The 26922-nt window shown below is 43.5% G+C and overlaps 1 long non-coding RNA gene and 1 pseudogene across 1 annotated transcript; one reads left to right on the plus strand and one right to left on the minus strand.

The window, feature by feature from the left end:
- Positions 1–1135: 1135 nt before the first annotated feature.
- The window catches only part of LOC115776946 (NACHT, LRR and PYD domains-containing protein 12-like), a 170083-nt pseudogene continuing 144296 nt past the window's right edge, over positions 1136–26922 (minus strand).
- Positions 16398–19141, plus strand: LOC115776982 (uncharacterized). Its single transcript, XR_004019543.1, has 5 exons — positions 16398–16481; positions 17656–17752; positions 17977–18142; positions 18281–18444; positions 18771–19141. It is a non-coding gene; the product is annotated as an uncharacterized LOC115776982 (long non-coding RNA).

Genomic DNA, 26922 nt, shown 5'->3' on the forward strand with positions numbered 1-26922 from the left:
TATAAGTTTTTACATATTGTGTTGACTGTTCCAGAATTTGAAAAAAATTTTGTGGGGGGGAAAAAAAAAAAAAAAAAAAAAAAAAAGGGAACTTCATTTTGTAATTGTCCTGAACATCCTAAGTGTATTTTTGTTATGCAATATCTGTCCAAGTTGACATTCACCTTGTTGGAAACTGTCATGTTTGCCAGCTTTTCAATATTGCACTGTAGATTTCCTGTTTGGTTTCAACATCTTATCCTGGCTTATCCATGTATGGAGGCTCGTTAAGTATGTACTGTGCCTTTGCTGTGTTCGGCTGAGGACGGCCTTTTGTTAACCGGGGGGGAATATGTAACAGTCGTAATTGTGATGTCTCTTTACGACAGTCTGGCCTTTTTGTGTAGATGATGTCACCAGTGTGCGCCCACCGCTCCTCAGTAGAGAGCGCGGGAGATGTGTTTTGCAGACGGACATTTTGGATTGAGGCGGACCTTTTCCTTTTTCCTTATGTTTTTGTACCGTTACAGGTTGTATGAACACTGCTCGTTTTCATGTGTGTTTATGTAGCAGCCGTTCAACCGGGCTTCATAAGGTTGTGAAGATTACATTTATTAAAAGGGCAATACTGAAATTCTCAGTGCCAGTGTGCTTGTGCGTTTTTTTGGCTGCCCGCCGCCTCCTCTTCACCACCGAACACAACCCAGACGTTACAGTGCTCTTATTGTGAAAAGGTGCTCCTGCTGAGAGCTTCCTTCCTGTCCTGCTTCCATCACAGCTTCCAAAAATGAGTCCAACAGTAAGAGCATGTGGAGAGGTGGGAAAAATGTCATTACGAAAGAGAAATCAAAGATTTGGATGGATTTGAATGAGCTCAGACTTGTTGAAAATGCAGAGGAGCTGGTTGTGAAGTGAGCTTCAGAGAAACACAACATCCTGATATTCACTGTGAAGCTTTGAGTGGAAAAAGACAGAAAAACTACATGTGGATCCTGGAATAATGGCAGCTTCCATCTTTAAAGGACTGAAGAGGAAGAAGTTTACAAGGAATCATTGAGAACAGTTTCAAACATCAACTGATTGAATCCATGAATGTGAAAACGTGTTTGTGAGTGAAAGAGACAGACATGTACAGACTGAACTATCTGTTCAACAGTCAGAGTGTTTCTCTAACAGGAGGACGCTCTTTACACTCAGCTCAGCACACACACACTGAGGAACCAGGAGACCAGACCATAAACCCAGGATAAAGAGGTTCAGTGAATGTGGTGTTGAAGGTGTGGAGGTGGATCAGAGTGTCAGAGGAGACTCTGTAGAAGGACAGAGTGCCAGCAGGACAGTCCACATACACTGCTACTCTGTTAGAGACAGAGGAGGAGGAGGAGGAGGAGGAGGAGGAGGAGGAGGAGGAGGAGGAGGAGGAGATGGGTGTTTTTATCTTATTGTGAATGACAGACTGAGGACGACCATCATAGCAGATCAGACTCCAGGACTGATCATTGTATCCAAACCAACAGTCTTTACTGTTTCCTTTCCTTCTGATTCTTCTGTAACTCACTGATATATAAACGTTTCCTCTCCACTCGACCTCCCAGTAACAGCGACCAGTCAGACCATTTCTACACAGCAGCTGATTCCAATAATCAAACCTGTCTGGATGATCAGGATATGACTGAACCTCCTCCACACGTGTCACCTTCCTGTTGTTGTCAGACAGTTGTAGCTTTGTGTTCACAGTGTTTGTGTCGATTGTGAGTTGACAGGAATCTGATGGAGAGAACAAACACAATCCAGCTGCAGTTATTGATCCATCATCTGTTCATTGATTGACACTTTGATGATGACTCCTGACATCAGAGATGTGAATGAGTGATGTGACAGTTTGAAGATGGTTGAATGTGTGCTGCTTTGTTTTCATCAGTCACATTAAAAACACACTTACACTTCCTCAGACCTGGGCTCAGCCATCGCACTCCAGCAGGCTCCGCCCTGAAAGGAGGAGGGGGGTCAGAGGTTATTTCCTGTCTTCCTCTGAGCGTCTGCGTCTCTGTTTTCTACATGTTTTTGTTCTGGCTCGGCCGCACGGCTAATTTCCCTTTAGGGCCGATGAAAGTGAAGCTGCGAGCACCACGAGGGATGACCGCATCATTGAACTGTTCTCAGATCAGCATAAAAACCCTGCAGCTGCAGGTCTGACCCGGCTACAGGCAGAGGCAGTGATGGCCAGTGGGAGCCTGTTTGAACACTTTGGAGTTCATTCTTTGAAGCTTTCAGTCTGGATGTTGTTGATGAGAAAGATAGCATTCAAATGCAGCACTGGTCTCATCAAACTTCTTCTCCATCATTAAGTAGAGGAAAAGAAGTGACAGAGCCACAGCTGTGCTTCAGAGGCACACACACACTTGAAGATGTCTGACCTTTGAATATGACAAGTATAGGAAAATGATCCACGGATCAAGGAGATCAGATCCTGTGGATTAGTCTGCAGCACCATCAGATTGTTTTCCTGTTTTTGTCTCAAAGTGTCCTTTATACAGTCAGAAAGGCACAAAAGTCAAGAGGATTTAACCCAACAGCTGAAATGATGTTAGAACAGAGGATGTCCACGTGTTGGGCTCTTTGTCTTTCAGCAGTGCTTCACAGGATCTTCCAGTTACACATTGTTTTCACACTGGAACAACATTTGAATCTTCATTTGAACATCAATTCAAAATGACTCATTGAAGGGAATTTGCAGCTTTTGTCTTCCAGCTGAGAACTTAGAAGATCTGCAAACTGCACAAGGTTGTTAAAAGACTTGAAGCTGGAAATGAGCTCAAAATGGAAAACTGGCTCTGAAATCTGAGACTACATCACGCAGAATAATCACACCAAGAAGAACAACTTCCTCTGTGGAGCTCAGGGGCGGAGCTATGAAGAGGAGAGAGCAAAAGGGTTTAGGCTCCGCCCCCAATGTTTCAGAGCCTAGCAGCGGCCCTGGTCAGAAGCTTCCAGAAACAGGTAAGGGTACCAGAGCGGGCCTATCCAGGCTGTGGGTCAGGACCCCTCCCACCGTTCCTTCACAGTCCCAAGTGTGTAATCCTTCATCCAAGAACAAGCGACAGCAGCAACAGCATCCAGGAAGAATTCCAAAAGCCCACCAATCCTGACACGGACACACCGTCCAATCAGCTCGTCTCTCAGCGTCTGCACCTGTGCTTTGCTCCCACCTGTCTCTGGTTTGCAGGTAGCTCCCAGTGGATATCCTGTCCTCTTATCCTGTGCCTGCTTTGGATTTCTCTTTGATGGACTTTGTGTTTCCTCATTTTGGACTTTTGCATTTGGCCCAATAAACGCTCCTTTTTCTCACTTCCTTCCTGCCTCTGGATCTGCACCTGGCTCCTCTCTAAATGCACTGATTATTGCATTGTTGTCACTTCCACTATTTTATAGTGTGTGTTGGCTTTTCAAAGCACACTGTGACCTTTGTCTCTGAAAGAAATGCAGAAATGCATTTGTGCAGGGCTGCTGCCTTTAAATGAAAACATCTCCCTGTAGCTGTCAGCTTCTACCACAGCTCTGATTAGAAAACTTTGATCAGTTTGTTCTTCTTTGGATCAAGCTAGGCTAACAGTTTCCTGCTTCCAGTGTTTGTAGGAAGCTCGGATCAATATGTCCTCGGCCTCTCTGTGCACACATTCATCTGATCTGAATCAGGCTCAGAGGGAAAAATGAGTTTTCCCAAAATCCTGCACTGTTAAATATCCTGAGATATCTACAACTTGTTCCTGGAGACGTTCTCTTTGGAGACCCCCTACATTAATATCCCTTATTGTTCACTTCCAAGAGTGTTTTTGTTGTGAGCAAAGGAAAAATGTTCCTGCATGTGTGATTGTTGATGTCACATGTGCATGAAACAAACAGGAAGTGAGTGAAGGACACAGGAAATGCTTCCAGCTCTTCCTCCTCTATCAGACATCCTCTCCATACCTGAGAGTGTCCAGTCTCCAGCGTGGATCCTTCAGTGCGGCCAACAGCAGCTTCATTCCTGAGTCTCCTGGATGATTGTAGCTCAGGTCCAGCTCTCTCAGATGGGAGGGGTTGGAGCTCAGAGCTGAGGCCAGAGAAGTACAGCCTTCCTCTGTGATCAGACAGCCTGACAGCCTGCAGACACACAAAACAACAATCCATCTGTGAGCAATCATTTCCTGTTTGTCACATACAATAACATCGATCCATTTCCATCCATTCAATTTAATGCGGCTTTATTTATAAGTGACAATTGCCAACAGACAACAGTATCATCTCAGGTTGTGTAACAGTGTAAGGTAACAGCCTCCAATCTTAGAGAGAAAGCCCCAACCATCAGACAATCCACTGTGAGCAGCACTTGGTGATGGTGGGAAGGAAGAACTCCCTCTGACAGAAAGATGCTTCCAATGAAAACAGGCTCCAGGAGGAGCTCGGACCATGACTGGTTTCAGTGTGAGGGCAAAGAGAAGAGAGCAGAGATGAGCTCAGAGAGACAAGAACCAAACACAAACTAAGGAGAGAGAAGAGCAAAGTTAAGGAGCTGCAGTAGTGGCAGATCAAAGCATCAGGAGGGAAAAGAGGGGAGTGCAGAAGAAATGCATCATGGGAAGTCCAGCAGCAGCCTGAGCCTATAGCAGCAGAACTAAGGGAGGGTTCAGGGTCACCTGATCCAGCTCCAACTAGAAGCTTGATCCAAAAGGAAAGTTTGAAGCTGATCTTAAAGCAGAGAGGGGGTCTGTCTCCTGGACTCAAACTGGGAGCTGCTTCCACAGCAAGTTCAACATTTGGAAAAAGCTTTGAAAAAGTGTTTGTGCTGCACAAGAACATCTGGCCTTGGTATCCTGTCATGTCCTGGAGTGTTGAGGAGGAGAGGAGCCAAATCCAGATGCAGAAGCAGACTGACTGAACCTTTGATTAGTTTGATGGAAACAAAGTGCAGAAGAAAAAGCCATGAAAAACTAGAAGGAGGATCTAGAGAGGCAGGCAGCACCTGAGGAGGACAAACTGAGCCTGAGACAAAGTGGACATCCTAAAAGTGTCTCCTATCTCCTTTTCCTAAGCTGGGAGGTGGCAGGAGAATTAATGAGGACTCAGGAAAAGAGAAGAGCGCTGAGAATCTGAACTGCTTCACACTCGTCTCTCCTTAACAACGTGATGCTGGATGTGTTGGAACTACAATGTGCAGAAGATGGACTACAAAACCCACATCTTCCTTCAGCACAGTGTGTTCTTCCCCTGCTGTTTGATGCAGCTCATTTAAAGGAGAGCAGCCTGTGAAAAGCTTCATTCCAAAGGTGGAATCTGAAAGAAAAAGGAACATTTGGGCTCAGATTTCCTGACGTCTGCAGCTCAAAGACTTCTTTGGAAGTTCAAAAGCTGCTGGATTCACTAAAGAGGCTCAGAGTCAGTTTGGGACTCAAAGTTGTGGACACCAGGATTTTTGCTGCTGTCCTGATGGCATCTGGATTTGGAGGAGTTTGACTTTGAGGAGGAGAAGATTTCAATGAATCCCACAAACATCAGTGAGAGAAACAAAGCCCATCTTCTACCTGCTGTGGTTGTGATGGATGCTCAGAGGAGTGTTTTTAGGAGGGGACATGTTATCAGAATGAGCACTCTGCATGGACGGCTCAAAGCTGTGAGCGCAGCTCCAAAACTCTGTCCTCAAACTCTTCACTCAGTCCTCACGCTGAGTGTTTAGAGCTGAGCTCCACTTCCTGCTCCTCAGTAATGCTGATCTGACTGAAACAGAGCACAAATGAACTGAGCTGCTTTTTCTCAGCAGTGCGCACACAGAGAGCCACTTCTCTCTGCTCAATCTGTGACCAATCAAAGCTGTGACAATGCAGCTCTCCATCAATCTGTGTGAGTGTGTTAGATTCATGCCTGAATGCTGCAATGTGCTATTGAAAAATCCCATGTTCTATGTTCCTGCTGATCCACTCAAACTCCTTTCCTGCTCCTTGTTTAGGATTTCTAGGACTGACATTAAATTCCCTCCATCCATCTCTGATCCCAGCTGAGCTGAAGTCCAAACCAATGAGAATCCTGCAACACAACAACAAAGCTCACTAAGTCAATGATACCTGCAGCCCACCTGTGCTCACTGTGGCAGGTAAGGGCCCTGGGTTCTTTAAAGCAAACAGCCTTCATGAAACACGAGGACTTCCAAGAAGATTTAGTGTCCTGAGTCTTGTTCTTCCCTTCAGATGAACTAGAAGAACACTAGAATAGCTGCACTGCAAACTGTGCAGTGTGGGCAGCAAAGTTAGCACACTCACAAATGCTCAGTGTAACACTGAGTCACCAAATCCTCTGAACTTATTAGCAGGAAATAAGAGGAAGAAGCAAACAGCACTCAAAGCAGCTGCAGAACACAATGAACTGAAATGATTTGGAAATGTTTAACAATGAAATGAAAGATTAGAGTTTCTCTGAAATGTCCCTTTAAGTTTGCTCAATGACAAAAGTCTCAATGAGGCTCCATGAAGCAAAGGTGGGCCCACACTCTCTCTGCACACACACTCCAGCCAGCAGATATTCTTCCAATAAACCAACTGGAACACCAATGAAAGCTGCTGCAGGCCTGAAGTGATGCTCGGGAGCTCTGTGGCACAAACTGGTCGGCCGTTTCACTCCAGGAGCAAAAAGAAAATCTGCTCCTTATAATGCTGAAGCTGCACATTTACAGTCTGGGAGGAGCAGGAGGAGGAGGAGAGCAGGCTGATGAAGATCTCTGCTGATGCACAAGTCTCTGCACCTCCAGCTCATCTCTGCTGGAGTCTCTCAGTCAGCCGAGGAATGATCCCGAGATGGTGCCGTCTCCGTGGTAACTCTGTAGCTCCAGCTGATGGAGCTTCACAGTCTTCCTCATCAGTAACATCAACTACAGCCTATAATGTCAGCTGAGGGAGCTAAACAGTGGCTATGAGTCCATTCACTCTGCTAATGAATGCTAACATGGACTCAGCAAGCTGATGACCACGAACACACCTTCACAATAAAAGCATATATGATGCACCGGGTCAAATGTTTTCATGCCCCCACGCGAAGTGACGTCGGAGGGTGGGGGTGTCCCCATCGTGGTGAAGTGGGGGTACAGCTGCTCTATGTACCCAGCAGACGGTGATGGTGGAGAGTTTGGCTAGTCGCTGTGTGCTCACGTATGTGCAAACATTTCCTTGTTCCACCGTCAGAATTACAGTGGTGTGCGGATCGATCTAAATATCGATCATATCAGATCAATGCTAGCGCGATAAGATCGATGCTTCAGTTTGTTTGTCTCCTGGAAGTTCAGAGCGTTTCTCCCCTTCATCAGAAAGCAGGCATGTCTGTGCAAACACTGGCCTTCTTTGCTCCGCCCCCTCCTCCCTGCTCTGCTCTGATTAGCTGTCTGCAGTCACGTGACTCAGCGGCACTGACCCCAGACCCCAGCACAGAGGTCAGAGGTCACAGTCAATGCTGCCCTTTAAAGTTTCACAGCTCTGATGTTCAGCAGCACTCAGAGTGCACTCACTAATACAATCATTAAGAGCAATAAAAATGTTGATGTTAGCCTCTGTGCACTGAATCAGCACATTAATGATTTGCTCTGCATTAATCTGGGTCCTTTTTCACAGCAGTGTTCCACTTTACTGGGATATTTTTATCTCATTTATGTGATAATGTCTCAGGAGCAGGCGGCACTCATAGGGATCATTGTCTGTGGAAGAAGAGTCATGTGACCTGTGAAACGCCTCTGTTAGATTGGTTAGATGCTGCCAGCCCCGCCCCTTTCATGTGACCCTGCAGCAGAAACCCTGGGTTAGCTTAACCTGATAACCATGGTTTATCCTGATCACCAGTGTTAGGCTCAGTGAACCCAGATCCCCCAAAGAGACCCTGGGTATGCTGAGCTGGCTTCGTAGTGCAGGGCCCTGGTCTCCAAAAAAGTCCAGTTTCAGAGTCCATAAAAAGCTCAAAGATGTGTTTTATTGTGTTAACTCATTATTGTGGAGAGGAAACATTACAGTGAGTCAGTGCTCATTAAAATGTGTTTGTCAAAGTGTTTCATCTCATAAATCCTGACACACGGCTCTCCCCTACATAAGCTGCCTGTATCAGTATCACCAATACTGGACCTGGATTTACTTGGTATCAGACCAATACCAACATCTGCAATAACAGAGAATCAATCTGAGGTTCAACATTTGTTCTTCATCACTTTTCTCCCAGGTCCTTCATCCCCCACCTGTCATGACCCCGCCCCCCAGTTTGAGAAACACTGTTATAAAGGATGGTCCCAGTGTCTCCTATGCTAAAGGAGGCAATAAAGGCAGCATGGAAGCTCCTTTCCTTACTATCAGGAGAATTCAAACTGCTCTTATTATGGCCTCCATGCAGAGATTTCTGGGCCACTTCTCTCAGTGAGGAACCTTCCTCAGCAAAATGGATCATTGGGAAGCACTCACAGACTGAGAGGAAGGACAGGGATATTTATACACCTGAGGTCATCAGGAAACTGAACACAGCAGGTAACGAGACACAGCTGAAAATAATTAGACAACTACAGGAGACGAAGTCAAACTAAACCTAAGACACCAGAGACGATACCTACCAAAATAAAAGAGGAAGCATGACTGAAACACAGAAACCTGAGTGACCTTAGCAAAGAGAGGAAGAGGAGCAGTGAGGAAACTAAATAAACATCACAAATACAAACAGGAAGTAAAACCTATCATCAGTGCTAACCAGTCTAACCAGTTCACCACTGTGCTGCCAGTTTTTACGGATGGTTAAAATGTTATTTTTGAAGGTGTTCATGAAGTTATTACTACTTAAAGCTAAAGGAATACAGGGCTCAACAGAGCTGTGACTCTTTGCCAGCCCGGCTACAGAGCTGACAGAAACCTGGGGTGTTCCTGTGTTCCTCTATCAGTGCCCAGCAGTGAACAGCTTTAGCTTTTTTCAAACAATAGTAAAAACACAGTAAAAATATGCTTCATAAAGGTCTTCTAAATGATGATGCCACAATATTGATGCAGCAACACTTTAACAAGATGATCGACCTCTGAGGGTCAATTTTAGGTTGTTTTTGGTGTTCTGGCAGCTGGAACAGTGATTTCCCAACTTTGGGATAAATTAAAGTTCTTCAGTTATTTTTGTATTATTAATATGATGCTGTTAAACATTCACATTATTATCCTTCTCTGCATTTTTCAGTCTAACTCCTTCCTCATGCTTTGAGCAATAGAAACCTTTTTGGTATCAAAACGTTCAGCTTTTTCTGGAGAATTATGCCATTACTTTTATTTTTGTAACTTTGATCATTTTTAAATTTTTAGCTTTTTATGATCTTTTTTGTTGCCATTTGAAATAAATGCAGAAAGTTGGAAATCCTCTTCAAACCCACCCCAGCCTGAGAGTGTCAGGAGGAGCCTCCACATTCACTCCAATGGTAACTTTTCTCCTCTCTTTGGGGCCACAGCCAAATACAGAGGCACTTTTTAAACTGCCATTTCTCCCTCAGTTTTAGTGGTACAGAGATAAAAACACACGTCCTGCCTCAGGAACGTCTCCTGGTGCTCACAGTGGGAAAACCTTCTGAGTGGGATCCACAGTGTTTGTGTGGCAGGCTGTTGTTTATGGGCAGGTCAGGAGGATTTTCTGCTAATTCACCCATTCACCCAGTTGTGAATGTACATGGCACAGCCTACCAGCAGTGTTGGTTCTATTACTAACACTTCAGTCTGCTAATGTGTGGTCGCAGGTTCAATTCCCAGCCTTCCTCAAATATCTGATTATTTTAATTTGCCACACAAGACACACACTTTCACCCAGTCTGTGTGTATGTGTGTGGGTGTGTGGGTGGGGGAGGGGGTTGATGGTAAAAACAGCGACCAATCAGAAATGAGCTGCTTTTCATTTGTGGATTCAAACTGACTTTTTCAGGTCTGTTTCTCTCGTACTGCATTTATTTCAACACCGCTAATACGACTCTGACCAGGGCTCAGAGACACACAACAACACACTCACACGTCATTTTATTAGGTACACCTGTGTGCCCAAACTGTAGTTGGCCCCTTCACTGAGTCATGTGTCTACACCTGCTTCAGGCTCTGCAGCCTCTCCAGCTGTTTACTGTGAGCTCAGTTTTTCAATGTAGGTTTAAAATTAGTTTGGAAATACCTTCAAATTTCTTTAAAACTTTTCACCTTTTTCTACATTTTATACTTTTAGTGAAGCATCTTTGAATTTAGTTTGTTCATCTATTTAGACTATTATATATTTTATCCTACCAGTATGAAAGGAAACTATATGTTATGGATGCAAACTGTAAGTAATTCAGATTCTAATAATCCATCAAAAGGAAAATTAAAAATATCCCCTTGATAATTCCTTAAAGGTTAGCCATTTGTACAATAATATGAATCAGTGGAAAAGTCTGAATGCTGACCTGAGAGTTTCCAGTTTCCAGTGTGGATTCTTCACTGCAGCAGACAGAAGCTTCACTCCTGAATCCTGCAGGTCATTGTTACTCAGGTCCAGCTCTCTCAGACTAGAGGACTGGGAGCTGAGAACTGAGGACAGAGCTTCATAGTTTCTCTCTGAGAGGTTACAGTGACTCAGTCTGAAAATAAAAGATGAACACCAAAACAAACACTGCTGTTTAAGTCCAATTAGGGTGCAGTGAGGTGAGGAGTTAGTTGATTTATCAATATTTAATCATGTCTGTTTAAAGGACTAATTAATTCCTCAGAAGATTACAACAACATTAAACTTTAATGGCTAAAATCTTTAACTGGTTAATTTTGAGAGAAAAGAAAAAACAAATATCACTTGATCTGACCTCAGAGTATTCAGTTTATAAGTGAGACTCTGCAGTCCTGCAGACAGAAGCTTCAGTGCTGAATCCTGCAGGTTGTTGATACTCAGGTCCAGCTCTCTCAGGCTAGAGGACTGGGAGCTGAGGACTGAGGACAGAGCTTCACAGCCTCTCTCTGAGAGTTCATCGACATTCAATCTGAAAATTAAAACAACAACAAAACAAACTGTTGTTAAAGTGTAAAGTTTATGTATCACTTTCTTTTGATTGGCTACTTTCATGAAGCCTGCTGAAGAGCAGCAGTCATTGTGAGCTCCACCTCCTCCACCTTCTGGTTTAGGAATTCTGAAAACAAACTGTAAACCTACCAAAAACCTGATTTCTGTCTCATGATTGGGAATCAAATCCTCTCAGATCCATCTGTACATTTTAGAGTCTGATTCTGGAATATGACAGTGGAAACAGGAACATCCACAGCAACAAAGATTACAGCAGGACGTCTCTGTTTGGGAAGTATTCCCCTCATTACCTGTTCCAACAGGGAAACAAGCAGCCTGTTCCAAAACAACATCTGCATTATCAGGAATTCGGCTCCCTAGCCGGCCTTGGGCTGGCAATCATATCTCTCCAGGCCTATGTGTGACGGTCGCTCTCCCCCCTCAGCCCTCTCTGTGATTTGTGAAGCTGGATCTGGTGTACCACGGCCGCTGATGAACTTCCACCACTATCAGTGAACTGTTTTGGCTAGGAGCTGGTATCTGGGCTCCACAATGCCCCCACCCTCTCGTCTCTGTCTGCATCCCCTCCTGACCCTGACCTTACCCACCATATTGCTATCCTGGCTTTAAATGTGCAAATATGCTTTTGCTGAGGTGTTTTTTGGAACCTCGTACGGTGTTTATAATGAATACAGTACGAGATGATTTTTTTGAACCTACCTATCCCAGTGTATCTCTTTCTGTTCTGCTAAAGCAGTGCTTCTCAATTATTTTCTGTTACGCCCCCCCTAGCAAGAAGAAAACTATTCGCGCCCCCCACTCCCCACCGTGACTATCCATCTCTGCATAACATTTTATCCTTATTAACATTAAAGAAAAGAAAAAAGGAAGACATATGGTCAAACTTACAAAGAATAATTTTATTAAATCGTGTTTTAAGTCTGCAACAGAAAAGATTTTAAGTGCATCATTGCCTGAAATTAAAAATAAATAAATCCTTGTTTAAACTGTAAACATGTTTGACCAACTAATTGCACCATTGCAAAATTAAATCAAATCAATAAATAATATTTAATAATTATAATAACTAATAAACTACAAAAACTAAAAAAATAATAACTAATTTATATTCAGTTCAGCAACATTAACTCAGGAGCACAATATATAAAACACTTGAACCTACAAAACAAAAATTAATTAAACAATTTGTGCTCATTTTTTTTTCTTTTTTTGATCAAAATGAGGAGGAAGTCAGGTTTAATGGCTACAATGAGCATGTTTTGCAGTGCACAGCTTTTCGAAGCGAGGTTCGAAGCATGATAGTGCAACTCTCAGCTCCTGCTCAATGTTTAGCTGGGACCTGTACTTGGTCTTCAGTGCAGCAACAGCAGAGAAGCCAGTCTCACAAAGGTAAGATGTTGAAAAAGGAAGCAGAATGCTTATAGCTTTCTCCCCTAAGAGTGGATACTGCCTCTCTACACTCAGCCAGAATGCACTGAGTGTCTGTGATGTGAACCTCAGTCTCAATGTGGAGTCAGACGTCATGTCAATGAACTGCTCCTCTTCTGCAGAGCTGAAACCAGTTGGAGCTGGTGCACTGAAAGGGTCTCTCACCCAGTCATACTGGGAACTGTTTTCAGGGAAGTACTTTTTAAAGAATCCAATCAGTGAAGAAATATGCTGCTTAATGTGTGGAATCACTGAGATAGCATCATAGTCATTAGTGTCCACAAATTCATGCAGGTTCTCAAATGAATCGGTGTTTCCTTCATCAAGTTGCCTGCCCCACATTGCAAGCTTTCGGGTGAAAGAGCTAATCTTGTCTGTGACCTGAGGGAGGTGTTTATCTTTCCCTTCAAGCTGTAGATTCAGTTCATTTAGCTTTCCAAATATGTCACTCAGGTAGGCCAGTTTTCCCAGGAAGTTCTCATCACAAAATTTTTCTGCCACTTCATACTTGTGCTCCTGCTCCAAAAACACTCTTATTTGCTCTCTGAGCTCAAAAACTCGGGACAAGACTTTTCCTCGTGACAACCACCTTGCTTCACTGTGATAGAGCACAGCTTGATGTTCGGCTCCCATCTCCTCACAGATGGCAGAGAAGACTCTTGTTTTTAGTGGTCTAGTCTTTATAAAATTGACTACACCTATGATGTCAGTCATAACCTCACTTAATTCAGGGGAAAGTTGCCTGGATGCAAGTGCTTCTCTGTGTATAATACAGTGTGTCCACTCAGCATGAGGTGAGGCTGTCTTGATGAGTGCCCTAAGTCCATTTCTCTTCCCTGCCATGGTTTGTGCACCATCACTGCAAACACCAATGCAGTTCTCCCACTTTAGCCCATTCTCAGTCAAAAAGGAGTCCAGAATTTTGAATAGCTCTTCAGCTGTGGCTCTGTCTCTGACATATTTACAAAAAAGTAGATCCTCACACAGGGAGTTTGACAAGTCAAAACGTACATAAGCAATAAACAGACAGTCTGTGCTGTCAGTTGCTTCATCAAATTGTAAGGCAAAACGTTTGTCTTTGAGTTTATCTACCAGCTGTTCATGAAGATCGTTAGCAATGTCATCTATACGTCTGGCGACAGTGTCATTGGACAGAGGGATAGTTTTTAGTTTTGCTGCACTGGCGTCGTCCAGCATGACAGAGACCATGTCTAAGGGGCTCGACACACGGGGAGCGACATCGCTCGCTCTCCATTCATTTCCTATGGAGCTTGTGCGATGAGGCGACAATCGCTTGCCCTCCTCCAGCTAAGCGACCGGCGACATTCGTGCATGTGAAATTTCGAGCTCGTACACGTAGACGTGCACACGCGACCAGGCGACGCGACACAAGAAAGTTGGAAAATGTTCTACTTTTGTCGCTGTCGTGTGGCACTAAACCAATCAGCAAGAGTTTCATTGACTGACCAATGAGCGAAGAGTATGCTACACACTGCAGTCTGCAACCACTTTCAGCAGGAAGGAAAGCATCGTTTTAGCTGTGTTTGACTTTCCTATATTATATGACACTTCACGCAGTGATTATCGAGTTACACATAAAAGGCAGCCATATGAGAACGTGTTGGTGCAAGACAAACGTTAAACAGACGGATAGAGAGGACTTTTGTGCTAATATAGGATGAACGCGAGGTTGTCTTTTTCTTTTGTAGAGGAGACTCAACAGCAAGATTTCTGTCAGTTCTAATAAAATCTTCTGACTCCTCATCTTTATTCCTGTGTCTGACACGGACTGCTTTGAAAATGTCTAAATCCCTCCAGTTTCATAACCAATCACATTTCTTGGAGACGAGTGACGTAAGAGCGCGATTCGCAAAGCTGCCGTCGCTATCGCGTCCCGTGTGTTCGGTTTCACCCCAGTGGCGATGCGACCCATTCGTCGCTGTCGTTTGTCGCTCCCCGTGTGTCGAGCCCATAATGCTGCAGGCAGTATCAGCTCCTCTGCTATGGTGTGGGGCTTTTTGCACTGCGCAATTTGGTACGCCACCTTATATGATGCTAACAGCGCTCGATGGTTTACTGAAGTAGCCTTCACAAAGCGGGATGACTGTTGGCAATATTCAGCACGTTTCCGCTGAAAAAACTCTAGCGGCTTACCGGCGTGATTGGAGTGTAACGTATTTAAGTGACGCGCTAATTTATTTGGCTTCATGCTGTCCGCTGCGAGCATTTTTAGACACAGCAAACACACCGGTCTTTCCTCTTCTCCAACTGTAGTGACAGTGAAGCCAAGCGCTAAATACGCTTTGTCGTATTTCCTCGTCTTAGCTTTCGGGTGACTTTCTTTTGTCTCATTATCTTTGTCTCTCTCCGCTTTTCTTTTCATCCCTGTTAAAAACTTTTTCATGTTGGGGGTTGTTATGTTGAATAACGGAGGCTATAGGCAGAACGCAGTCGGAGCTTTCTGTTGACTCAACACTGCTAACCAAGGCAAACCTGTTGTAACAATGACAGCGCCACTGCCGCCTACTGTAGTGGATGCGCAATTACACTTTATACTAGTACGGCCCAAAAAAAAAAGCCTGTTCCCCAGGGTCACATGCGCCTCCCCAGGTATCACACGGCGCCCCCTTTGGGGGGCGCGCCCCACTATTTGAGAACCACTGTGCTAAAGGTAGCGCTGCAAGTCGGCTGCATGACCTCGGACACCTGTCCCCCCGTGTTTGTGTTTGTTGTATTTGTCACGGCCCCTCCTCTGATCTGCAGGGGCGGTGCTTCCTGCAGGCAGAGGTGGGCCTTGAGTAATTGGAGCCACCTGGGCTCACTAATATAAGCAGGGCTCCACTAATTATTCTGCCCTCTCTGCTCCTCCAAGTAATATTGGTTTGTCTTTTGTTCTGGTTTTTCAGTTGCAATATTCACTCAGGTTTCCACATACATGTCCACGCACTCATACATTGCATACACTGGACATAATGACATACTCACATCTCATATTTATCTTTCTTTTTGTTTTGCTTAAGTTTCAATAAAACTAATTTATTGGCCTACACCTTTGCCTCCCCTCATTCTTTGTTACGGGCCGTGAGCCAGCCTGTGACATATTCTTGGATGGGTGCTCTGTTAACTGCAATTTCCAATGTGTGAACCTGTTCACCCACATGGCAATAGAACCTTCATTCATTCATTAATGTGAGGTGGGGTGGCTGTAGCTCAGTAGGTAGAGCAGGTCACCTACAGGTAAATGTGTTGTGTAAGTGCTTTGAGTGCTCAGACTGAGTGGAAAAGTGCTTGATAAATTATTACTTGAATCAAATAATGTATAATCAGTAGTTGAATTAAAATGATCAAAATAGTGTTTGAATAAAAAATAACTAAATAGTGGCTGAAGCAAATAATAGAAATTAAATAAATAGATTAGACAGAGAGCAGACAGACAGATAGAGCCAGACTAACTTTAGGAGATATGTTTATCTTATTCATGGCTTTCCCAATCTCAGAGGAAAATATGTTTATCTTATCTTTGAAGGTTTTGCCATATGTACATTAGGTGCACAGGAGTAAATGTCACTGTGTCCTGTTAGTAAGTTGGATCAAACTGCTCTGTCATGATTAGGGACATATCAGGGCAGGGAGATGTGTTTCTTTTACAGGGCCTTTATCACTGATGGAAGAAATCTGAGCAGTGAGAGCCAGCCACTGACGAACCCATCTGAGAAGGCCAAGTCTAAACCACGGCTCTCTCCATCTGTTTTTGAATTGATAGTGCTTGTAGTACACTGTAACGAATGGCTGTAAAAACTGCAGCATGATCATACAGTAAGGCGGCTGTAGTTTGGAAATACAGCTCTTTGCTGTGAACTGAAATGCCTCTGAAAAGAATATCGAATTTAATTGGACCGCTGGATCACGTGCATAGCTGTGCTGTAAATTTTAAATGTACAGTTGCATTGTGGGATATTTACCGGCTGGAGGCGAATGTTCGCGGGCTAGAGAGCGGGACCAAGGAGGATTTTCACCGGGTAAGTACTTTTTTAACATTTTTATTGCAGTTTTGTGTCTGTTAGTGGGCAAACAAATATTGGATGTGGTGAGCTACTCTCGCTTCTGTCACAGTCTTCTAGCTAGCAGTTGGTCGCCGGGCGCTGCGCCTTGCTGAGGCTGCTATTATTTCACCACAGTTTACAATCTAGCACAGAGCAGTTTGATTAACAATGTGCACATTTGTTCTCACTGTGGTCCTGCTGCTCTTGATTTCACGGCTACAGAAATGGAAATGACAGCCGGCATGAACGGAGGAGAAGTAAGAGGAAAAATGAAGATCAAATGGAAATTTCAGGCTTCTAATTTAACAAAAAGAGTCCCAACATGAAAGGTAGATAACAACCTTCATGTATTTTGAGACACAAATTGAAAATTGAATACAAATTTTAGGGCTGCAACGAATAACTCAAATAGTTCTTCTATTAAAAATCCTCGACACAAATTTGTTGCTTCGATGTTTTTAACTCTGCAGCTCAGGTGTCTCCATGCGAGCATTTCATCCACGTTAGCGACATTAAAGGACTGTCGCTGTGGAGGATTTCCATCATTTGGAAAAAACCACGCTTTACACGAGTGGATCATCCTGACAAGTTTTTCCACGCCCCCACTGCTCTGTGCTGTGTGTGTGTGTGTGTGTGTGTGTGTGTGTGTGTGTGTGTGTGCAGTGAATGTCAGTCTTTACTTCAGCTGCAGCCACCAGGACGGCTGCTATAACCACAGTTAGCTATTAGCATTAGCATCGTTTGGTGCTGAACACCCCCCCTTCAGTACGAGGGGCTCGTCTAAAGGTTTTTATACTTTAAACCCTGATTAGCGACTAAAAATAGAGCTGCAGTAGAAACGTAATTTGGAGGATGCTTGTGAATAAAAAGCATTACAGCATTAAACTCATGCAACCCCCAGTTTTTCAACTAAAACACAGCAGCAGCTGTTTTACTGCAGTCTGTCTGCACATGCGCAGCAAGCAGAAAAAGGCGGAGCCGCTACTGAGACCTGAGCTCAGGTGGAGAGAAAGGAGACGTTATTCTAGTGTCCAAAGCAGCAGCAGCTTTTACCTGTAACCAGCTTAAAACCTTTACTGGGAAACAGCTGGAGGTCCTTCATCAACCAAATGAGGAAGAATGAAAAATCAAATCCAACGTTTTTTCTTAGGTAATCTTATGTTGTGATGTGCTACAGAGGTGTGCTACAGCTGCAGGTCTTAAAGGGACACACAACCTGCCGCCAAGTCCACAACTCATTGCCCTCAGTAAGTACAACATATGCACAATGTAGTCTTCAGGGTGTCTCACTGTATCTCCCATCCCCCTGTCTATAGACAAATGGGTGGAAGATACAGTGGGATATTGCCATCTTACTGTCTCTGCATCCCTAGGTCTACAGACAGAGGGGAGGCAGATACATCCCTCTGTCACTGAGACAGGGATGTATCTGCCTCCCCTCTAATATCAGTTAATATTGTTATCTTTTCAGGAGACAACATTACCCTTCATCATGGATGATCAGCATCGAGGGTGAAATTGTTTGAGGGCGTTCAACCTACGTTCCAGGCTGGTCTCGCAGCACTTTTTGCCACCTTCTACGTTTTTAACCTTGAGTATCCAGAGGAGGCAGCATGCACACTGGAGGTTTTTCAAAGGTGAGATCTAATTCAGTGATGCCTTTGTTAAACATATTTGGTAGTTCACAAGCATCTAATCTAAAAGGTCAATATGTAACTTACAGTAAAGAAAAGGGTGGTTTTGAACACTGAGCTATATGTCTCCATCTGTTTTAGGTGATTCACAGGCCTCAACCCTGAAAGGGGAACAAAGGCTGCAAAAGGAAAAGTAACATCAAAAATGACAGGACGACTCGTGCAAAAGAAAAAGACAGCAGTGAACAAACATGTCTCCACTGTCCTCTGCAAGTTCATGGACTACCAGAGGAACTTCTAAAATGGTAAGATTACACATTTACTGCTCTCTGTATGTGCTCTTTGCTTTTTTTCTTTATCTGTCCTCCTGTCCATGGACGTGTCTGTCTCTGCCTCTCTGTCTCTGTCTCTCCCTCTCTGTCTCTCTCCCTGTCTCTCTGTATCTGTCCTGTCCATTTCTAGCAGACAGACAGGAGGACAGCTACAATGAGGGAAGGTCAGAGAAAGAGTGTCTGTCCACCAAATCTGTCCTCGTCTTCCTGTCTGTCTTTAACTGACATAAATGTAGTTTAATGTGAAATGTGTATATTTCATGTGTTAAATGAAACATTTTCCTTTCTTTATCTTCCAGCCACCCTTTGATGAGGCGTTCAGGACTAAGCCCCACTCAGCACTCATTCATGTTGGTTTGGTTTGGCTGTTCACGAAGTTTTAAACTAGCTCAAATGTTAAAGATGTTACTGTTAGGGTTCCTATAAAGTGTTCAAAAATATGTAACTTCAATATTTGACAGTGCTGGATTCCTTCCTTCAAAAGGAAGGGATCCAGTTGTTTGACAGTTTGTTTGTTTTTTAGAGATTTTGACCCTTTGGAACTTTTCTTTTAAAGGTTATTTAACTTGTATGTGATGTAATATTACCATGGGGGGTTATGCATTTAAAAATGTAGCAGTTCATAATGTTTTTTGGTCAGTTCATGTCAGTGTATTTTTACACTTTGGTTTCTATACTTTTTGACTTGTATGTAAAATGTTGCCTTTGCAAAGCGTCATGTTTTGTTATGTTTCAGTTTGTTGGTTTTAAATTGACAATGAAATAAATTAATTTTAATATATATTTTTTTATTTGCTTGAAATTAGAAACATTGCTAACATTTATTGAGAGTTTGGTGAATTGCAAACTGCAAGTTGACACTTTAACTTTTAACAGCTAGCAATAGCCAAAGTATGCAGAGTTTAATTCCTGTTGAAATTAATATTTAGGGTGCCTCTTACACTACTGTAAAATGAAATAACTTTTACTGTAATTCTATCACAGGAAAAAAATGAAGTAACAGTAACCATGTAATATAATTACTGTAAAATTGTGATAAAAATCACAGTAACATTGTAATGAAATTACAGTAAAATTGTAAAAAAATATTACAGTAAAACTAAGAGAATTACAGTAAAATTGTAAATTACAGCCAAATTGTAATTAAATTACAGTAAAACTAATTAAATTACAGTAAGGTTACTGTAAAAATTACAGTAACTGGCTGGCAACCCTGCTGCCAGTAGATTACTGTAAATTCTACAGTCACTTTTTAACAGTGTATAAAATAGTTATGTTTAGCCGAGAGACTTTGCTCTGTGGGGAGGGGAGCCACAGCCAGACTGCTGGGATGGTCTGTCTGCCTGAACCAGTGGCCCATGTACATGCTGATAACTTCTGATTCTTTAATATATTAAATGTTTTCATTTTAAATTAAAGTGTTTGAGGTGTCTTCCTTCACAAATAAAAACACGTAACACTGTTAAAGGTGTCTGTGAAGGAGATGAGCTGAAATGCTGACTCAGGAAATCCCAAAGATAAAGCTGGGAGTCAAATGTAATTCTGTGGGAACTCTGGTTATGGCAGCCTTACAGTCAGACATGCTTTCTGACAACTAACAGGAACCTTAGTGGAGCCAGTTTGTCCTCCATGCTGGATGCAATTAGAGCAGCCATAGCAGAGATTACAGAGGAAATAAGGGACTGCACTGAAGGTGGGATACAAGCCAGAGCTTGGATTAGCAACATCAGAAGAAGATGTAGTTACAGTCTGCTGTGAACAACCTGAGGCCAGTAAAGCTGCCAGAGGGCCTGAAGGATCAGACCTTTGTTCTTATTTTGGTCAAATAGATGCTGGAGGAGCTGAATTATTCTGGACAGAGGGCACCAGGTCAGGTGCAGAGAGACAATAATGCTCCACCAAGAACTCTGATTATGAAATTTCTCCTCCACAGGGACAAACTGAAGGTCATCTGTACTGAGTGGGTGGACAAGGACATTTTTATGAACCAGTGACTGAGATTTGAAAACATGAAGCTACAAGCAACATAATGAATAAGATTGAGCTCAGCAGCAGCTGCAGAGCCTGGGTATATGATACAGAGTTACTGAGAACTGAAGAGAGAACAGTACAGAAAGAACATTGATTGGATCCTTTGGGATGAACAGAACATGCCACAGATTTTTCTTATTATGGGTTTTTGTTTTTGAGAGATTAATGATGGGAGTTAATGACCTATGGGTCTGGATGGTACTTTGATAAGAGTTAGACACACAAATGTCTCAGAAACACTTTCTGCTGCTTTGGGACATTAAAAGTATCATAAGCTTGATTATAGCTGATGATCATTGAATTCATATTCTTAAGTTTTTAAAAGAACAGCACCCATCACACTGTTTATGATAGAAATAAAGGGATGATGACATATTTACTCACAGAGCTTTGTTGGAGGCTTTGACCACTGGCAGCAGCCTCAGCAGAGCCTCCTCTGAAGCAGAGTATTTCTGCAGGTCAAACACATCCAGATCTTCTTCTGATGACAGTAAGATGAAGACCAGAGCTGACCACTCAGCAGGAGACAGTTTATCTGTGGAGAGACTTCCTGATCTCAGGGACTGTTGGATCTCCTCCACTAGAGAACCATCATTCAGTTCATTCAGACAGTGGAACAGATTGATGCTTTTCTCTGCAGACAGATTCTCATTGAGCTTCTTCTTGATGTACTGGACTGTTTCCTGATTGGTCTGTGAGCTACTTCCTGTCTGTGTCAGCAGGCCTCGTAGGAGACTCTGATTGGTCTGCAGTGAAAGACCCAGGAGGAAGCGGAGGAACAAGTCCAGGTGTCCATTTGGACTCTGTAAGGCCTTGTTCACAGCACTCTGATGGAGAGCTTGGAGTTTATTAAATAATTTAGACTTCTTGGAGGTTGTTTGTTGTTCTTCCAGCAGATTGAGTCCAGACTTGATGAAGGTCAGATGGACATGAAGAGCAGCCAGAAACTCCTGAACACTCAGATGGATGAAGCAGAACACCTTGTCCTGGTACAGCCCTCTCTCCTCTTTAAAGATCTGTGTGAACACTCCTGAGTACACTGAGGCTGCTCTCATATCGATGCCACACTCTGTCAGGTCTGATTCATAGAAGATCAGGTTTCCTTTCTGCAGCTGATCCAAAGCCAGTTTTCCCAGAGACTCAATCATCTTCCTGCTCTCTGGACTCCAGTGTGGATCTGTCTCAGCTCCTCCATCATACTTGACCTTCTTCACTTTGGCCTGAACCACCAGGAAGTGGATGTACATCTCAGTCAGGGTCTTGGGCAGCTCTCCTCCCTCTCTGGTCTTCAGCACATCCTCCAGAACTGTAGCAGTGATCCAGCAGAAGACTGGGATGTGGCACATGATGTGGAGGCTTCGTGAGGTCTTGATGTGGGAGATGATCCTGCTGGCCTGCTCCTCATCTCTGAATCTCTTCCTGAAGTACTCCTCCTTCTGTGGGTCAGTGAACCCTCTGACCTCTGTCACCCTGCTAACACACTGAGGAGGGATCTGATTGGCTGCTGCAGGTCGTGTGGTTATCCAGAGGTGAGCAGAGGGAAGCAGGTTCCCCCTGATGAGGTTTGTCAGCAGCACATCCACTGAGGTGGACTTTCTAGGGTCAGTCAGGATTGTAGTTTTGTGGAAGTCCAGAGGAAGTCGACACTCATCCAGACCATCAAAGATGAACACAACCTGGAAGTGTTCAAAGCTGCAGATTCCTGCTTCTTTGGTTTCAGTGAAGAAGTGATGAACAAGTTCCACCAAGCTGAACTTTTCCTCTTTCAGCACATTCAGCTCTCTGAAAGTCAATGGAAACATGAACTGGATGTCCTGGTTGGCTTTGTCTTCAGCCCAGTCGAGGGTGTATTTCTGTGTTAGGACTGTTTTCCCAATGCCAGCCACTCCCTTTGTCAGCACTGTTCTGATTGGTTCATCTCTTCCAGGTGAGCCTTTAAAGATGTCTTCTTGTCTGATTGTTGTTTCTGCTCTGTCTGGTTTCCTGGATGCTGTTTCAATCTGTCTGACCTCATGTTCCTCATTGACCTCTGCAGCCCCTCCCTCTGTGATGTAGAGCTCTGTGTAGATCTGATTCAGGAGGGTTGGGTTTCCTGCTTTAGCGATGCCCTCAAACACACACTGGAACTTCTTCTTCAGAGCAGATTTAAGTTCACGTCCACAAACTGCAGAACGACGTTCTGAATGAATAAAGAACATCGGTTAATGTTTTACCAAATAGATGTGACTATTTCATCTCCATAAAGAATGCCTGTTTGAATCCATGCTGTTTAATCTCTTTAAACTTCAGTAAATGTCTCATTCATCCAGCAGCTTCAATCTTTAGAGAAATCCTCTTACTGCTCTGCAGACGCTCAGCCAGCTCCTCCTGCTTCATTCTCCTCAGGAAGTCCACTGTGATCTTCACTAATGCCTCTCTGCTGCTCCTCCTCTGCTCTTCATCCTCCCTCTCTAAGCATTCTGGGTAATCTGGACTCAGGATCTTCTGGATCTTCTTCAGCTCGTCCTTCACAAAAGTGATGATGTTGTCCTCCAGCAGCTGGAACAGAAGACTTTATGAACGAGCCAATCAGACTGAAATCATGGAGCCAAACATCAGATCCATGTTGGACACACGGACAATCCACTGGTCTCCAAAGAGCAGCATGGAGATGACTGTGAGCAGAATAGATGTAACAGTAGTTGTTGGACATGTACAGACCTGAAATATGGAGTCCAGCTGGGTTTGATGCTGCTGGGCAGACTGACCACTGGGACCCTCTGAGCTCTGCTGGTCCACTCTGTGGAGGAACCATCAAGAATGAGTTCAAGCACAGGGTAAAGATGCAGTCAGTGATATTTGGACAGAAACAGTGACTCAGTGACTCCCTGTAGCTGTAAATGTTCTTCATCCAGCTGATCCCACTGAGAACCAACAGCTCAGCTTAGTGTGCTGCTTTGAGTCTCAGAGCTCTGCTGAGCATCAACAACTTCTGAGCCAAAAGCTTCAAAATCTCCTGTTGGAAACCTGATGTTTTACAGACAGAACCTCGAGCACTTGATGGAATACCTTTGACATAAAGCTGAATTCCAATCAGGATCATTGGGAGCAAAAGCCCAGTTATGAATGAGGAAAAGCCCAAATGAAGTGCTAACAGGTCCTCTTTAGGATCAACCGCTGGAAATCATTTAGCTCAGGAAGACTCAGCCCTCTGAGATGTGATTAGTTCCTCCCTCAGCTCAACATCCTCAGATCAATGAGATGATTTTAGCTCCCAAACTTCATCATCTGCCCTTCAGGACTCGACTACAGAGCTGCTAACTAGCTCTGATTCAGCTGTTTCCTGATAGTAAACCATGCATGTATGTGAGAGCTTCAAGTCTCAGCTGTTTGTCATGACAGAGGCAGCTACACTACAGAGGCTGAATCCATATGATTACCTGGTTCAGACCCCACAGAGCTGTCTGATGCTCTGGGTGTAGGAACACCTTTTTACCATCAAGGTCACTGCCAGGATCAGACTTCTCCCCTCCTGTGACCAAACCAACCAATCAGGAGGTTTCACATCCCTGTATTAAAGCATTACCACTCACAAAGGTTTCATTGGATAAGAGCAACACAAAATGTGACCTCCAATCACATCAGAGCGTGTGGAAGAAGAAGAGCAACAAGAACATTTCCTGCACAGATTCATGTTGGTGAAATGATGAACAGGCATCAGTGCGGCCACCTGCATCTTTCGTTAGTGTTGGAGCCTCAGCAGGTAAACTCACAGGTGCTTTGTGTGCCAACAACAACACAACAGCAGACAACAAAGAAATGATTTTACAGAGCAAATATTCAGCTCAGTCTTTACTTCCTGTTTGTTGGGAACGCCTCCTGAAGTCCAGCACAGCCGTCCCTGATTTCATATGAATCCTTTGAAATCATCATCACAGTTTATTGGAGGAAAACTGGCACCAAAAACTCCTCGTAGCTTCATAAATGAACAGGCAGGTACGAAGCTGAACTCTGAACCACATTCATTCATTCATGTTCACTCACGCTGCTGTTTACACACATTTAAACCAGATTCACATCTGTTTCTACTATTGTAATGTTCACATTTGAAGGTTAATGTCTCCATTTAATGAGCGGCTCAATCTCACATGTTTCTGTTCTCAGATCTGTGGATTTTCTGCACCATTAATATTTGTGATGTGAAGTGTTTCCTTACCAAGCAAAGCCCCTCAGAGGCGTCTCACACACTTCCTGTTAGAGTCCAACACTTCCTGCACAGAGTGTTTGGACTCTGAGCCTTAAACTGACTGATGTCTGCTGAGACTGACAGGTGGTGGGACCGCCCACCTGGAACAGGTTTCACTTCCTGTTTGCTGAAGTGGATTTTCAGCTCTTTAGAAACCAAAGGCTTGTTTTTCAGAGACAGTTTCAATGGGATTGAAGGAACGACGTGTTTGCACTGCAGTTTCTATCCAACAACATCAAGCAGTTAAATCAAAGAGTTCATGTTACTGACAGCTCACCTCTCTGCAGCAGACGCACGCTGACCTTTAAAATCAATGAGGTCATCTTTAGACCGGTCACTCTTTAAGGACACACAGCTGGGTCCAGGTCCAGGTCCAGGTCCAGGTTTGAGTTTCTGAATCCTTAAAAAAAAAAGAAAGAAAAACTCAGATCTCCTATAAAAGTTCTATCAGAGAGCGATCTATGTATACAATTTATTACTGACACAAACTTACGTTTTGTCAGATGACTGTCTTTGCTCAAATTTACTAATGATATCCTTCACACAGCTGGGTCCAGGTCCAGGTCCAGGTCCAGGTCCAGGTGGGTTCCTGTGAATAATGATGCAGCAGTGATGTGAGTGCTGAGCTGTGACATGGAGAAGAGTCATGGACAGTTAGAGATGGTCATCTCACCTCTGAGCTTTGGTCTGGCTCTCATGTTCCCCACACAGAGTGGTTTTAGAGGGAGGGACTCCCTCCTCTCTGTCCTCACACTGATCCATGCTGCTCAATTCACATCAGCTCACACACACTTTCTACCTTCACCTGCAGAGGAAACACACATCATTGATGCTCACATCAACTGACAGCTGCAGAGCTCATGTCTGATGTGTTGGACTAACATCCACTCCATGTGAGACACAGCTTTCATCAGTTCACTACAAAAAGTGTCCCAGAGAGCCGATTTCAGCCTCCAAATGCCTCCATTCCTGGAGCAGTGATGTTACGTCTTGTACCAAAGCCCTGAGGCCTGTACCGAGCCAAAGGGTCCAAATGAAGCCTGTGTCGAGGCCCGTATGGTTTTTGAAGAACATCACGTGACAAAAGCTAAACGAGGCCCCTTTTTCTAAAACCACATGACTGCTTCATGATATGATTGGAGTTGCTGAAATATGAGGTGGGAAACAGAGGAAGCGTTCTGGGTGATCTGAGTCTGATCCACTGTTAGAGCAGCAGAATCAGAAGCCCCTGGACCAATCAGAGCTTCACTTTCTGCTTCTTCACTCTTTTCTAGGGCTCTGAAAGTTATACCAGAAAGAAAGAATCACCTCCACCCAAGCACTTCCACACCACACTGTCTCTATACTATACTGTATATAGTTATGATGTATATGTGTGTAATTTTGTATATAGTGTTTTCTATTTTATTTTACTTCATCCTTCTCTGTACTTTAGCTGCTGTAATATGCAAATGTCCCCGTTGTGGAATCATTAAAGTTGATCTTGTATTTTATTAATACACCACGATCATCATAGATTTATTTAATCTGGCTTTAAACTGCCTCCAATGGAGATTTTTTAGAGCCTGTCATGTCTGTCAGTTTCACATATTTGCTTTTACAAGAAGAGCTCTATAAGTTTTCTATAGGCTCTTCCTGTTAATTGTAGTTTTATTTATTCCAATGGAAGTTAAAATGTGCAGATGAACTGTTAATATGAAAAGTTATCTTATCCAATTACTTGATTAATTGATGGAGTAATTGATAGAATACTCGATTACTGAAATAAATCAATAGTTGCAGCCCTATTTGTATTTAGAAAGCCATAGTCAAACATTAGTTTTCAGCACCAGTGGAGCTGTGAAAGGCCTTGAAGAAAAAACTACAGGTGGCTGATATTAGGATGTAGGAAATGCTTTCAGCAGCTGATGATAAAACATCTGGATTATGTGTGTGTGTGTGTGCTTTTTACGTGATTTCTGCAAACCCATTAGTGGAAGGAAACGGCACTCTGGGACACATTAAATGATGATATATAAGTGTAACTCTTCTGGATTATATGCAGAAATTATCATCCATCAATCTAATAAAGCCTGATTTAGAGTTCTGCGTCGGTCCTACGGACATAACCGACACGCACCTCGAGAAATGGAACTACACGTCCACAAAGACTCAGATCAGAAAAACTGCTCTAAGAACCTGATTGAACCTGTTGA

Source organism: Archocentrus centrarchus, unplaced genomic scaffold (genome assembly GCF_007364275.1).
Source record: "Archocentrus centrarchus isolate MPI-CPG fArcCen1 unplaced genomic scaffold, fArcCen1 scaffold_41_ctg1, whole genome shotgun sequence".
Lineage (NCBI taxonomy): Eukaryota > Metazoa > Chordata > Actinopteri > Cichliformes > Cichlidae > Archocentrus > Archocentrus centrarchus.